The following is a 14,007-nucleotide window of genomic DNA, read 5'->3' on the forward strand; positions in this document are numbered from 1 at the left end:
TGTGGGCTATGAAGTGAAAGTGTCTGCTTCACATATCAGCTCCTAGCACCACTGATTCAACATTTCTCACAACCTCAATAGTGTTCCATTGTCATATGGATCAAAACAAAATCGAAACAACGAAATTCTTGCTGCAGCACAATGTGTACACAGTGAGGTTTTGTCTTTCCGCTGAAGATAGACACAAAATGCAAGAGTCTGCTTCAAACATCAACTCCTAGCACCACTGAGTCAACATTTCTCAACCTAGCAGTAGACCTCAAGAGTCAGGAGTGTTCCATAGTCATATGAATGAATGAATGAATGAATGAATACGTTTAGTGGCCATGTATGTACTTTAGTTAGACTTCGTTCCTCCCACACTGTTGAGTGCAGCAAGCTTTCGCCATTCTGTTCGGTCGTGTGCGACGTCTTCCACCCTTGATAGGTTAGCGTCCCGGGCTTCCAAATCCATCTGGAATGTTCGCCTCCATGTGAGTAGGTCAGCCTCTTTTCCTTCTTCCGTCAGGTTGCCATGCCATTATTATCTTAGGTGCATGTTCTGGTGACATTCTGAGTACATGTCCTGCACATTTTATCCTGTGTACCTCTGTGTCCTGGCTGAGAGGCTTTGTTGCAGTTTCCCGGTAGATCTCCTCGTTTGTGATGTGGTCTCTGTAACTAGTCTTCAGGATCTTCCTCAAGCAGCGTTGTTGGGATGCATCCAATTTATTTTTCATCATCACTTTGATTTTCCATGTCTCACTGGCATAGAAGAGCTTGACTGGAAGAGCTTGACTTTTAGCATCTTGGATATCTCGCCATTAAACCATATTGGCTACATTCTTCTGAAGACTGATGCAGCTTTACCAATACAGGAATGTTGTACACATATTATTGTATGTACACATACAAGGAATTTGCCTTGGCGCTCCACTCGCAAGTGACAACACGACTTACAGTAAACCATTAGGAATAAAACATAAAACATTAAACATTACAAATCAAACATTATAGTTCAAACATATGAATGAAATAAAATACCAAAGCAAAAGGAGGCTACAGACTATTGGTTATTGAGTAGAGCTACTGCTTGTGGGGGAAAAAAGTTTTTTTTATGTCTGGCTATGGCGGCTTTGCCGGTTCTGAGTCGCCTTCCAGTGGGAAGAGCTTCAAAGAGTTTGTGGCCAAGGTGAGAGTGGTCAGAGATGATCTGATCCCTCTGCACCAAACCAAAACCAAAACAACAAAATTCTTACTTGCTCGTGTATCTGGACACGGCGGATGGCTTGATTGTGATCATGTGTTGTCTTTCCGCTGAAGATAGACACAACATGCTGGAGTAACTCAGCATGACAGGCAGCATCTCTGGAGAGGAGGAATGGGTGGCATTTCCAGTCGAGACCCTTCTTCAGACTTGATTTTTCATGGACTGGATAGTACATGACATAAGCTTTTCACAGTACCTCAGTACAAGTGACAATAAACTAAACTAAAAAGGTTTGTAAACGCACTACCTGTTCTCGATAGATATATAATAGACAAACAAAATAAATTGAAGTTCAATAAATAACAAAAACCTAATATAGTGTGAACAAAACAAAAGTCCTTAGTGCAACCAAGATGGTTTGCAGTTCAGTTGTTTGTAGTGTTCAATGGCCTGAAGGTTGGTGGGAAGAAGCTATTCCTGAGCTTGGAGGTCACGGTTATCAAACTCCTATGCCATCTTGATGGCAGGAGTGAAATGAGCACGTGGCCAGAGTGGTGTGGGTCCTTGATGATGGCTGCCTTTTTGTGGCAGCTTCTATAGATCCCTTCGATGGTAGGGAGGTCAGTACCCGAGATGGACCAGATAAGACAGTATTCACTTCATTGCAGGATGCCGAAAGGTATATACAAAATATATATAGCATTTCTAGTATTTCAACGGACAGTCTGTGACCCATAGCGCTGTGGGCATAGCGCTATGTTTAAACCTTTGCGTCCCCAAACCGGCAGCGCTGTGTGTATTTGGGGGGGGCTCGCTCGGAAGCAGTCCCCTGCCATTGGTTGAATTTGGGAGAAGCGCTATTGGCCAGGACTTACTGGCGGTTATTTCAACGGCTGATTTCTTACCTGTATAAAGGCAGGCGCCCGGAAACCATACGTTTTTTTTGTTAGTTTATGTACGCAAGCGTTTCATGGAAGGGTTGAGTCATGATCAGCGCCGCGGACGGAGGCAGAAAGCGAGGTGTGCTGCTGTAAACTGGACCCCGTGCAAACCAAAGCAAGTATTGTTTTGTTCTTTCTCTTGGCAATAAAACAGATTTGTAATTAAACAGATGAGTGAGCCTTTTTCTGTTTTACTAGTCAGATCCTTTGGGCAGTGGGCAGGTGCTATAGACCTGCACGGGAAGGTAGACGCTCCTGCCCCCATGTGTCTTGGGTAGATGGTGTTGATCAGCCTGGGAAGGCAGTCCATCTAGGAGAGGGAAAACTCTGATTTAAAACCTCCACTGCCTTGTGGCCATATCCAGTCACGGAAAAGGCTCCAGGAGTAAACCTCAAGAAAATCCGGAGTCGAAGCCCCTAAGGTAGTTCATCGTTGTCTACAACCTCGCTCTGGCTGTTCCTGCAACGGCGCTGGTGCCAAACTGTAACGGCCATGCTGTTCCTTTGGATCCGGAAGCCACGGTCTCGAGTAGGGAGGCGGCCGTTCCAGGGTTCCCATGCCGCTGAGAGGATTCTCCCGACGCCGGAACATCATCACCCGGCGAGGACGGCCTGGAACATCGGGCCTCCGTAGAGGCAACTGTGGAGGCCACAATAGGCCCGACTATGGGTGGACATTGGGGATGGGACTGGACTCTGTGCCTTCCCCCATAATGGGAACCATTGTGGGGGGATGTTTTTATGTTAAAGCTATTTATTATTGTTATGTTTGTATTCTTTTTTATGTGCTGCATTGGCAAAAGGAATTTCACTACATTTAGGTGTATGTGACAATAAATCAACCTTTGAACCTTTGAACCTTTCATCAGCGATGTGGAAAGGGGGGATGTGCTGCATGAGCAACAGCCTGTCCTCCATATGACATCGCCCAGGCTTACATTCGACCAGGATGCATCATCCATTGTCAGTCAAGACTGAGGGGGGCCTACTACTACTACTAGTTAGATCCTTGAACCTGTTCCCTTGTAACATTTGGCGTAGTCGGCAGGATCTGACGAATAAAATAGAAAATGTTTGTTAAAAGGAAATAGCAAACAAGATGGTGCAGGTGCAGGCTAAGCGCCCCTGGAATGAGCTGCTGCATCGATGCGGGGGAGCCTGCAGAAGGCCGTGCTGCAGGTGGGCCCAAGGACCTCGAGACTTCAGCTCCTCTAATGCTTTTAACGGGTCACGAGGGAGAAGTTTATTGTTGTAAATATCACTGGAATGGATCAACACTGGCATCTGCAGGATTTGATCGACTTGTATTGTTTTGGAATATATATGGTGACTACGATGATTATGCTACAGTACATTGGAAGGTCACAGTGGAGCAGTGATGGAATTGCATTATAACGCAAAATGGCAACATTCTTTTTCCAACATCAACAGAGAAAACTGTAGCAGTGTGGGACAGTGAAACGGGCGAAAGAATCAAGAGACTTAAAGGTCACACGTTCATTGTGAATTCATGTTATCCAGCCCGACGGGGACCACAGTTGGTCTGTGTAGGAAGCAACGATGAAACAGTGAAGCTATGGGATATTAGGAACAAGGCTGCAATCCATACGTTTCAAAATATGTACCAAGTATCACATCTTGAACAACAGATACAGTAGATGAGGTTGGTGGAGGTACAAGTGAACCTCTGCCTAACCTGATAGGACTGTCGAGGTCCCTGGACATTGTCGAGGGAGGAGGTATGGGGACAGGTGTTGCATCTTCTGCAGTTGCAGGGGAAGGTACTTGGGGAGGGAGTGTTTTGGGTGGGAAGGGATGAGTTTACCAGGGAGTTGCGGAGGGAACGGTCTCTGCGGAAGGTGGAAAGGGGTGGAGATGGGAAAATGTGGCTCGTGGTGGGATCCCGTTTAAGGTGGCGGAAATTTCAGAAGATTATGTGTTGTATGTGACGGCTGATGGGGTGGAAGGTAAGGACTAGGGGGACTTTGTTGCGAGTAGGGAGAGGGGGAGCAAGGGCAGAGCTGCGGGGTACTGAGGAGTCATGAGTGAGGGCCTCATCTATGATGGGAGAGGGCAACCTCCATCCCTAAAGAATGAGGACATCTCGGATGTTCTAGTATGGAACACCTCATCTTGGGCGCAGATGCGGCGTAGACAGAGGAATTGGGAGTAGGGGATAGAGTCTTTGCAGGAAGCAGGGTTGGAAGAAGTGTAGTCGAGATAGTTGTGGGAGTCAGTGGGTTTGCAATAGACCACTCAATAGCCATATATCTTCTTTACCCCTCAATCTCTTACATTGCCATTTTTATGGTGCAATGGACTTGGCCTCACGATCCCCGTTCACATCAATGATGTTAAGGATCTGCCATTGACCGTATACTTTCTCCTTACATTCAACCTCCTAAAGTGTAATACCTCACACTAGCTTGTCTCTGTTGCGACGAGGGGGAGGGGGAGCAAGGGCGGAGATATGGGGTATCGGAGAGACATGAGTGAGGGTCTCATCAATGATGGGAGAGGGGAACCCCCATTCCCTAAAGAAAGAGGACATCTCGAATGTCCTGGTATAGAACACCTCATCTTGGGCGCAGATGCAGCGTAGACAGAGTAATTGGGAGTAGGGGATAGAGTCTTTGCAGGAAGCAAGGTGGGAAGAAGTGTACTCAAGATAGTTGTGGGAGTCAGTGGGTTTGTAATAGACGCCAGTCAATAGTCTATTTCCTGTGATGGAGACTGTGAGATCAAGAAAGGGGAGGGAGGTGTCGGAGATGGTCCAAGTAAATTTGAGTGCAGGATAAAAATTGGTGGTGAAGTTGATGAAGTCCATGAATTCTGCACGGGTGCAGGAGGTAGCATCGATGCAGTCAGTTTAGGGCTCATGTTGGTTTATGTACGAGAGGGGTTGACTGACGGGCTGAGTCGCGATCAGCGCCGTGGACAGAGGCAGAGAGAGAGGGAGGGAGTTGTGGTTGTTAAACGGACCCCGCGCATGTTCTCACGCCAATAAAACTGATTTGTAACTAAACAGATGAGTGAGGCTTTTTCTGTTCTACTAGTCAGATCATTGAACCTGTTTAAGAAAGAACTACAGATGCTGGGAAAATCGAAGGTAGACAAAAATGCTGGAGAAACTCAGTGGGTGAGGCAGCATCTATGGAGCGAAGGAATAGGTGATATTTCAGGTCGAGACCCTTCTTCAGATCCTTGAACCTGTTCCCTTGTAATAACTTTGCAAAAAAACAAGATGTTACAGGTGCTGGAATCTGAAGCAATAAACAAAGTGCTGGAGGAACTCAGCAGGTCAAGTAGCATCTGTGGAGGCAGAACGGTGGTCGATTTTTTTTGGTTCAGAACCCTGCATCAGGACTGGGATTACTTTATGAAATGTGATCATCCTTGAAGGTAGGCAAACCTACAAGTTTTTAAACAAGTGCATAATATTTAAAATTCAAAGTAGCTAGTTTATTTTAGTTGTTCATATCTGTACTTACACTGGAGGATTAAAATATATCTGATAGCCCCAATTTTGCATCTCAACAAAGAATCAATAGAAGGTACACAAAATTGCTGGGGAAACTCAGCGGGTGCAGCAGCATCTATGGAGCGAAGGAAATAGGCGACGTTTCGGGCCGAAACCCTTCTTCAGACTGATGGGGGGTGGGGAAAGAAAGAAGGAAAAAGGGAGGAGGAGGAGGAGCCCAAGGGCGGGCGGATGGGAGGAGACAGCTAGAGGGTTAAGGAAGGGGAGGAGACAGCACGGGCACATTGAATTCTCCCAATTTGGCTAGCCCGTGCTGTCTCCTCCCCTTCCTTAACCCTCTAGCTGTCTCCTCCCATCCGCCCGCCCTCGGGCTCCTCCTCCTCCTCCCTTTTTCCTTCTTTCTTTCCCCACCCCCCATCAGTCTGAAGAAGGGTTTCGGCCCGAAACGTCGCCTATTTCCTTCGCTCCATAGATGCTGCTGCACCCGCTGAGTTTCCCCAGCAATTTTGTGTACCTTCGATATTCCAGCATCTGCAGTTCCCTTTTGAACAAAGAATCAATAGATATGGACTCAAGTTTCAGTCGACAACATCAATGTAATGCTCATAGGAGACTGCATTTGGACGTGGTGTTATCCCACAAATTGATTTGTCTGTTCATGTTGACATTAAAGATCATTTGGCATTATCAAGAAAATATGTGGAATGACATAATGCAAATGTTCATTGTTTAATTGTCCATCAAAACAAATTAAATTAAAATAAATGTTTAATTTCTGGACATAGCTGTGTACAGATTGGCTGTTCTGATTGTTATCAAAATTTAATTAACATTAATTTTGGTACTAAATGGACGATAACTTATTTTGAGTGGCCTGAAGTTCGATATACCTCAGGCAGCGGAAGCATCTTTCCCTTATTGATTCTGTCGAGACCACGAAGACATTTGTGCATTTCAACATCATCACCTCTCATCCTCCTAAAGTTTAAAGAACAGAGAAATAGTCTATTTGATTTCTCATCGTGGGACAGACCTGCCATTCCAGAAATCTGCTGAATCATCACAACACTCTCTCTATGGCAAGTTTATCAGTTTAAAGGTAAAGAAACCAAAATTGTATCCAATACTCCAGGTGTGGTCTCACTTCATTGCATCTTTACATTGTTACTATCATTTGCTTGCAATAAATGCAAACATGCCATTTGTCTTCCTGTGTTCTGCACCTGCACATTAGCTTTCAATGACATGCACAAAGATACCAAGGTTCCATTGAAAATTAACATTACCCAATCTCTCAGCTTTTAAAAAAAATACTTAGCATTTCTATTTTCTCTCCCAATGTGTACATCAGTCATCACAGTAGACCATGTTCAGCCTATCTGGATGCAACACTGCTTGGTATGGAAAATGCTCTGCCAAAGATCGCAAGAAACTGCAGAGAATTGTGGACACAGCCCAGTCCATCACACAGAATGGGGTATCTTCCATGCTATGTTCTATCTGTAATGTTGTTCCCATTTACTCAGCTAGCCTTTATGTTCTTGAAGCCCTTTTGCATTCTACACCATATTCATCTTCATGGCAGCAGCAAGCCTGAAAGTAATACATTTAGTTCCTTATGTTTAAGAAGGAACTGCAGATGCTGGAAAATCGAAGGTAGACAAAAATGCTGGAGAAACTCAGCGGGTGCTGCAGCATCCATGGAGTGAAGGAAATAGGCAATGTTTGGGGCCGAAACCCTCAGTCTGAAGAAGAGTTTTTGCCCGAAACGTTGCCTATTTCCTTCACTCCATAGATGCTGCTGCACCCGCTGAGTTTCTCCAGCATTTTTGTCTACATTTAGTTCCTTACACTGAATTGCTAAATAGTCACAAGTCAAAGTCTGCCAACTTGAAATGAACCGGTTCATTCTGTGCGATTACTGTTAGGTCACTTGTTTGTTTTTAATTTTTGGTTGATAGAATTTTGTTAATCAAAGATGGTGTCATGTACAGAGTACAAGCAATTATATGGATCAGGTTGGGCACCAGACATGACCATTCACATTTTGCCGCATGCTTCACATCTCGGTATGTCAATTGCTCTACAAAGACCGCAAGTTGTGAGTGCAGCCCAGTCCATCACACAAACTAGCAACCTCACCATTAACCATAGTCATAGTTATAATCATAATCATACTTTATTAGCCAAATATGCTTTGCAACATACGAGGAGTTTTATTTTCCATACATAGAAACATAGAAAATAGGTGCAGGAGGAGGCCATTCGACCCTTCGAGTCAGCACCGCCATTGATTGCGATCATGGCTGATCGTCCCCTATCAATAACCCGTGCCTGCCTTCTCCCCATATCCCTTGACTCCATTAGCCCCTAGAGCTCTATCTAACTCTCTTTTAAATCCATCCAGTGACTTGGCCTCCACTGCCCTCTGTGGCAGGGAATTCCATAAATTCACAACTCTCTGGGTGAAAAAGTTTTTGCTCACCTCAGTCTTAAATGACCTCCCCTTTATTCTAAGAAATAGAATATACAGAGAGAAAGAAATATAGAATCCAAAAAGAAATATACAGTCATACTAATCAAAAGCAACAGGACACACAAAATACATTTTAACATAAACATCCACCATAGTGACTCCTCCACATTCCTCATTATGATGGAAGGCGAAAAAAAGTTCAATCTCTCCCTTCTTTGTTCTCCCCTGGTCGGGGGCCTCTAACCTTGACGGGATTATCTTACTCCCGTAGCCGGCGGAGGGCCTCCTCGTCGGGGCGATCACGCTCCTGCATCAGTGGGATGTCAGCTCCCGGTACCGGGCGATCTACCCCGGGTCGGGGATTGTCGAACTTCGTGCGGTTTTGGAGCTTCCAGACTCGGTCTCCCGAGACTGCGAGCTCCTTGATGTTAAAGTCCGCAGGCCGCGGTTGAAGCGTTGATCCCAGGCAAGGAATCAGCTCCGATGATAAGTCCATGCCCCGCAGTGGGGCTCAGTCCCGAGCAAGGCTTCCAGCACCACGATGTTGGGCCGCAGAGTGACCGGAAATACAGCCTGGAAAACAATCACATCTCCGACGAGGTAAGAGATTGAAAAAAAGTTTCCCCCAACCCCTCCCCCCTCCCCCCCTCCCCCCCACATAAAACAAACTGGAGAATATTAACACAAACTTTTTAAATACACTAAAAATAACAAAAAAATACGTAAATGCCAGACAGACTGTAGGCAAGGCTGCCATCGATGCGCCATCCGGTTTAACTCCATTTATACTTCGCGTTGTCGCAGGAAAGCAGCAAACATAATCAAAAACTGCTCACATCTTGGTCATTCTCCTCCCTTCTTCCGTCGGGCAGTAGATACCAAAGCTTGAAAGCAGGTATGATCAGATTCAAGAACAGCTTCTTCCCCGTTGTTAACAGATTCTTGAATGGACCTCTCATGGGCTCGGGATAAATTCCCAATCTTCCACGATTATCTATGGACTGTGTCTTTGGTTGCATTAGGGACTTTGATTTTGAACTATTATGGTACCAAGTATTACTGTTGTTAATTTATTGTATTATTGATTATATATATTTATCTGTGTTTTATTATGTTAATGGGCCTGTAAGTTGCAGCAAGCAAGAATTGCATTGTTCTGTTGCCAGTACATGTGACAAACTTGACTCTTGGTTCCTCCTGTCTACCTGACTAGATTATGCACCTTGTTCACTTTTTGCAGTCCATCTATGCATGATATGATTTGCCTGGAGAACATGCAATCTTGTTATCTCGTTAGGGCAGTCCAGAACTAGGGGGCATAGACTGATGGTGAGAGGAAAGAGTTATTAGAGACCTGAGGGGCAATTTTGTTGTGCAGAGGGTGGGTGCATATATGGAATGAGCTACTAGAGGAAAATCCAATGCCAACATTTGGACAAATTCATGGATAGGAACGGTTTAGAAGGAGGCACGATAAACCAGATACTGGAATCTTGAGGAAGAAGGATCCTGACCTGAAACAATGTCTGTCCACTCCCTGCATAAATGCTACCTAACCCTCAATATTTAGAGGTATTTAGAGGCAATATTTAGAGGCAAATGGGAATTGGACTAGCTCAGTTATAAGACCTGGGTGAGTTGGGCTGAAGGGCTTGTTTTCATGCTCTGTGACTCTCTTATGACTGCTTGATGAGCCTGCTGCCCACTGTTACTGGACAGCCGGAATCCCATTAAACTCCTCACATCAGCAGACATTAGAAATTGGGGAAATGAAGCCCCCTACTGCTATCATTTTGGGGAATATTTCTCCTGCAGCAATACATATACATCACTAATTCACTGGTAGGTGATTTGCTTTATCATCTTTCCCATTCTTTTTAAGCATGGTGTTCCCTTTCTTTATTGAGCTTGCTACCCACCTGAATTCACAATAAGTAAATATAAACTAGTGGATAGTTCTTGTTCTTGCATTTATTTCCCAAATAGTGCTCAATGCTAAGAATAATTATCAATCCCTTTTTGTTACTTTCGTCTGAGATAATTTAACTTGATGTAAATTGCAAATCTACCCTGGTGATTTATGGAGCAATTCAAGGATTCCTTTGATTGAACCCTTTTATCTTTAGGGCTGGATTTTGACATATGTCTTAACTAAGAGGATGGGAATCTCCTATCTCTGATGATTGCTCGGACTCAACAAGAAACTAACTACAGAAGTTTCAAAATAGATTTCCCCTGGGAAAGGTCCTGTATTGTAAATTGGCCAGACTAGTCAGAGATGGTACAGAGATGAGAAGTGTGGGAAAAATCTCATTCATATTTTGAGAATGCACTCTTGAGTTTGGATTAAGGTTTATAAATGAAAATATGATAAAGAAAACTGATGAAAGTTGACTCAAATGAGAACAGAAAGTAGATACCAACTAATATTAATAAAATGATTTTGAGATTGAAATAATCATAAATCATATCAACAGCACCATTTGATTTTGATGTTTGCAGTTCTATTTTAAAAGAATCATTAAATGATAAAAAAAAAAATAATAATTCAGCTCCTTGATTAAATGTAGAAATGTCACAGTGATCTGGAAAAGTTTCATTTTTATACAGAAAATAATAATAATAATCAACAATAAATTAATTGTACTTGTATTTAAAGAAGCTTGTGACATCTGAAGGGCTTGGTACACAATAGCCTGGACATTGTGGTCAATGGTAATGTAACAACACTCAATCTGACTTTGAAGAAAGTTGCCTGCAGAGATCAGTCGATTAGGACTTCCTCATTTCCAACATCTGCTGTTGTCAAGAGTTCAGTGGGTTCCCTGGCGTCCAGCAACAGTGATGTTGTCAAGCTCACTGAACAACCAGTCACGTTGAAAAATTCGGAAGACAGCAAGCAAGTAAAGAAGTAAAAAGTTCAATTTCTAACATAGACGTTAAAAGTTGGATTTAGCATCAAATAAAGTTTGGCACAGGCACATCATTTAAGGTAGAGGTTGAAGCTTCATAAGTTGCAAGAATAAATTAAAAATGTTTGTAAAAAACATAAAATGTTGAAATATATATCGGAGGAAAATACAATCCATATGCAGATTACTTTTTAAGGCCAGGATTGCCAAGCAATAATTATGACTTTGTATGCTGTTAAAAACTTGCATAGCCTCAATGCCCCAAAACGGCATGATATTTGAAATCCACTTTCCCAAAATAATGCATCTTAAGAAGAGTCTTGACACAAAACGTCACCTATTTATTTTCTCCAGAGATGCTCCCTGACCCGTTGAGTTACTTGTGTCTATCTTCTGTGTATACCAGCATCTACAGTTCCTTCCTACATGAAACAAAAGACTTCTGGGTTTCTTCATTTAACTGCATATGTTTGTTGTAAGATAGTTTCACTTTTATTGCAACCAAAATATCAGCAATCTTTTAAGGTATTATTCTACAGGAAATAACACCATTAGCAAGCCTGACACAGAAAATCCTCTTTCATGCTTGTATTTCTTTTGGCAAACTTTCCACATTTTGTTACCTGCATTTCATTTCAAATTATGTTCCCTGTATCATTACTCTTAGAAAATGCTTGAAGGATTTTCATTCCCTACTTTAAATCGGCAATATTTTTCTCCTTCTAATACTGTCAGATCAATTTGGCATTTCCTTCTCTTAGTTAATTCTAATACTCTTCCTGTCCCCCTTCCTCTCGCTTTCATGGCCTCTTTCCCCCTTTCCCAGCCCTAAGCACTGCTCATAATGTCTATTCCATCTAGCTTCGACTTCATCACTTCCTTGCGATATTCCATCAAGCTCCCTTCTCCCAGCCTCACTTTTTTCATGCTTCCTTCTTCTCAACATTACTCCCTTTGTCCTTTTGCCCTGCTCCTATAAGATGAGATTCAAACTAGTAGATACGGTATTACAGGCAAGAATTCATGATATTGTAGGAATTCATATCAATAGTACGTGGCGGCCAGAATTGCTTCCAATGGCAACCAGACTGAATAATTGCGGGGATGCTTGTCCACTTGGATATTTGTGAATAAAAACAACCTTGATATCACAGACAACTGGCACACATTTTACACAATTTAAGCCATTGTTTATATATGAGAGCTAAAACAGATTTAGCTCATCCATTATCTACAAACAAGGCCCTCAAATATTTCTCTAATTAATGATAAGAGGTTGCAAATTTCCTCCATCCTCCCATTGCAAGCCACAAAAAAATAACCATATTACTCTATCTGGCAGTAACTTTGAGTTCCAAAAACTTAGCACGAATCAATCATTATATTTGTGTTCAAATTTAACTGCAGTCCATTAAGGCTTAGATAAGCGAAAAGAAAATAGCTGAGAATTTTAGACTAGATGAGGCAGAGTCCTATCACAAGTTCATTAAGCATATTTTCATACCCAATTTCTAAGCAGTGTCTATATGCTCCAGTATATGATTTATGTTGACAAATGAAAGTATCTTGGGATGATTAAGAAATGTGAAGGAATGCATATCCAGTGAAGAATTGGGCACAAAGTGCTGGAGTATCTCAGCTGGTCAGGCAGCATCTCTGGAGAACATGGATAGGTGACGTTTTGGGTCAAGATCCTTCTTCAGTCATAAGAAGGGTCTCTACCATAAAAACATCACATATCCATATTCTCCAGAGATGCTGCCTGACCTGCTGAGTTACTCCAGCACTTTGTATCCTTTTGTGTATTAACCAGCATCTGCAGTTTTGTTTCTACATTTCCAGTGAGGAATTATTTTTTAAAGGGCTATCTAGTCATTAAAAAAACAGAGATCATAAGGAAAGATCTGTCAATCTTCATTTTCTCCCCAAGTACAGTATCCTTTTCATTCATTCATTCATTCATTCATTCATTCATTCATTCATTCATTAATTCATCCATCAATTGCAATGAATACAAATGCTGTCTCAAGAAGGTGATTACCAAGGGATTCCCTTCAACAAACAGTTGCAGCCAGCCAATGGTTGATTATGTTTGAAGCAAGCATAATTCTTTCAAGAGCGCAGAGGCCACTTGTAGCCTGGCTCAGCCCTGAACTTTATTGTGCAGCTTCCATTATCGTAGAAATAGATTAAATGTTTTTTGCCTCCACTTTGAAATTACTCTTATTGTTTATTCTTATCAAACATTTATAAAAGTGTGATGAGTAACCTAATCATTAACAACTCATTACGTTCAGGAATAAGCATTTGCCCAATGGATCTTTGAAATATAGAAGAGCCAAGAGTTTTAGGGATCAATGTTGATCTGGGACTAAATTCAAAGCAGTTAGGATCTCATCAATGGGTCAAGCCTCTCGAGGGACTGCATCGCCTTCTCTTGCTCCCATTACTTATATTGCCTTGGAATTTCTCCTGCGAGGTATAAAATCGGAGAACGGAAGTCTTCTTCCCTGCTGAATAGAGAAGAATTCACTCCTAAAATAGACCAACAACAGTGATCAGAGAATAGTGGAGACAGTGGATGCCTGGAGCATTTTGCCTGGCAGTAGTATTTCATGGAATTCAATGAGCTGACTGGAACCTTCATGCTACTGCTCCCATTCAAACTCTGCTACTCCATTATCACCACTTGGCTGTAGTTGCAATCCTATAGTAGCGTCTGTTCCCCTGCCATAATCACCGCAGGCACCTCTGGTGTCTGATACCATCTACTCAACACATCTTGATTTAGTTTAGTTTATTGACACATGTACCGAGGTACAGTGAAAACCTTTTAGTTTAGTTTTGAGATTTAGAGCAGAAACAAGCCCTTTGGGCCACCGAGTCCACGCCGACCAGCAATCCCCCCCCACACACACACTACCACTATCCTACACACGTCTTGTGGGAGGAAACTGGAGCACATGGAGAAAACCACGTGGTCACAGGGAGAACGTACAAACTCCGTA

Source organism: Amblyraja radiata, chromosome 12, assembly GCF_010909765.2.
Source record: "Amblyraja radiata isolate CabotCenter1 chromosome 12, sAmbRad1.1.pri, whole genome shotgun sequence".
Taxonomy (NCBI): domain Eukaryota; kingdom Metazoa; phylum Chordata; class Chondrichthyes; order Rajiformes; family Rajidae; genus Amblyraja; species Amblyraja radiata.